Here is a 2,567-nt window from a genome sequence, read left to right on the forward strand (position 1 = left end):
ATTGATATATGCTGGGAAAGAGTCTTCGAGGGGTTATAAGCCTATTATCAAGATACAGACCATTGAGGAGAAATCGATGAATGTAGCAGAGTCTTTGAAAGTAATGTCACTAAGCCAGGAAGGAATGAGAGAAGATAAAGTCCTAGAAAGCACAAAGAAGCCCCTGATCACAGTACAAGGCGCCAGAAGGTGTGTTGATTTAAGCCAGGATAAACCTACATTGACAGTGGTGGGAGCTCTGATTTAGCCCATCTTGACGGTGAAAGGAGCACTGGCAGCGCCTATTATCCTCAAACCGATGACCAAACCTCCGATAGTTGATACGAAAAGGATTCCCTAGAAATATGGGTGGACTGTGATGACCTATCACGGGAAAGAAGTTGTGGAAGATGTAGATGAGGTAGGAGGTTTGACTAGGTCAAGAAGATGCTTCGTGCCTGAAAGCTTAAGAAAGTCCCAGCCAATGGTGAGTGGACCGTCATCTATCAAAAAGCCTATCACCGAAGAAGAAGCTGAAGAATTTTTGAAAAAGATAAAATTGTCAGAGTATTCAATATTAGACCAGTTGAAGAAAACCCCTGCTCAAATTTCCCTTTTATCTTTGTTGTTGCACTCCAAGGAGCATCATGATATCTTACTGAAGGTATTAAATGAAGCATGTTTTCCAAGGGAGATTACAATCAACCAACTTGAGAAAATGGTTGGAAAAATCTTTGAGGCCAATCGGATCAGCTTTTCTGACGATGAATTACCTGTTGAAGGTACAGGGCATAACCGGTGCCTTTACATTATAGTGAAGTGTGAAGATTTCTACATCACGCATGTTATGATTGATGGAGGTTCAGGTGCAAATATTTACCCTATTTCTACTGTGCAAAAGTTGAATACTGGTGCTGACAGGATCAAGCCCAACGATGTATGTGTTAGGGCTTTCGATGGTGCAAAGTCAAATTCCATTGGCGAAATAGAACTAATGTTGACCATAGAGTCGGTTGAGTTCGCCATAGAGTTGCAAGTATTAAATGTAGACTCCTATTACAATCTGTTGTTGGGAAGGCCGTGGATCCATAAGGCCAAGGCAGTTGCATCTACACTGCACCAAATGATTAAGTTTGAGCATGACAGACAAGAAGTAGTTATTCATGGTGAAGGAGATTTATCAGCCTTCGAAGATTCTCCCTTGTCTCTTATTGAAGCAAATAACGTAGAGGAGACATTCGTCTATCAAAGTTTTGATACAGTGCCAGTGAGTCGTATCCCTGAATGGCAGGCTATACTGGGACCGCAATTGTCTTCTGTTTCTATCATAATGGTGAGTGAACTTTGGAAATACGGATTTGAGCCAGGAAAGGGTTTGGGAGCATCTCTGCACGGTATAGTTCATCCCATATGTTCGAGTGAGAACGTGGGCACGTATGGTCTGGGATTTGAGCCTACGGCTAAAGATCTGAAGAAAGCCAAGGGAAGGAAAAAGGAAACATGGTCACTCCCTCGCCCAATGCCACTACTCAGTGAATCATTTGTTAAGAGCGGTGTCACGAAGCATGTGGAATTTGAAGTTGAATTGGTTGATGACTTCCAGAACCTTTTTATTGAAGTTGATATGGTCGACGCAGAAGAAGGTACCAGTATGGCAGACGTGCAATTCATAGGTCCAGTTGTCCGGCTCAAAAATTGGGAAGTCACTCCTCTCCCCGTCAGGAGGGAGTTTTGGTAGTTTATTTTGTTTTTCTTTCTGTTTATCCGAGTTATTTCAGGGTTGTAATTCAGATTTTAGTTTATTTATGTTATGTTGGCATCTATGTTTAAACCCTTCTATCTTTTATTTAATGAAATGCAATGTCCCTTTTGTTTCGTGTCTAATATATTTTGTTTTTGTTTTTTTTACACAGTTCTCTTTATGCTGATTCTAATGACATGACATGCATGCGGAATTTTTAGCCTGACCTTAAAATCCAAACTAATCAAGATGTAATGAAACAGGATGGGGAATATGATGAAGAAGAAGCACTAGAAGAAATAAGCAAAGAGTTGGAAAAGTTTGAAGACAAATCGAATCCTAATTTGAATGAGACTGAGCCAATAAATCTAGGGGATCAAGAAGATGTTAGGGAAACTAAAATCAGTGTACATGTTTTTCCACAGCTAAAAGATGGAATGATTCAGGCATTAATTGATTATAAGGATGTTTTTGCATGGCCTTATGATGATATGCCTAGTTTAAGCACTAAATTAGTGGCTCATAAATTGCCAACTGATCCCGCGTTCCCTCCTGTCAAACAGAAGTTGAGGAAGTTTAAAACAGATGTAAGTATTAAAATTAAAGAGGAAATCATGAAGCAACTTGAAGTCAAAGTAATTCGAGTAGCTCGCTATCCCATGTGGTTATCCAATGTTGTTCCCATACCAAAGAAAGATGGCAAAATTTGAGTGTGTGTTGATTACCGTGATTTGAACAGAGCAAGTCCGAAAGATGATTTTCCACTGCCCAACATTCATATTTTGCTAGACAACTGTGCTAAACACGAGGTTGCCTCTTTTGTGGATTGCTATGCCGGATATCATCA

The 2,567-nt window shown here is 40.1% G+C and overlaps 1 pseudogene; it reads left to right on the forward strand.

The window, feature by feature from the left end:
• The first annotated feature begins 298 nt into the window (after nucleotides 1-298).
• LOC124887196 overlaps nucleotides 299-2,567 on the forward strand; it is a 5,422-nt pseudogene continuing 3,153 nt past the window's right edge.

This window comes from Capsicum annuum, chromosome 9, assembly GCF_002878395.1.
Source record: "Capsicum annuum cultivar UCD-10X-F1 chromosome 9, UCD10Xv1.1, whole genome shotgun sequence".
Lineage (NCBI taxonomy): Eukaryota > Viridiplantae > Streptophyta > Magnoliopsida > Solanales > Solanaceae > Capsicum > Capsicum annuum.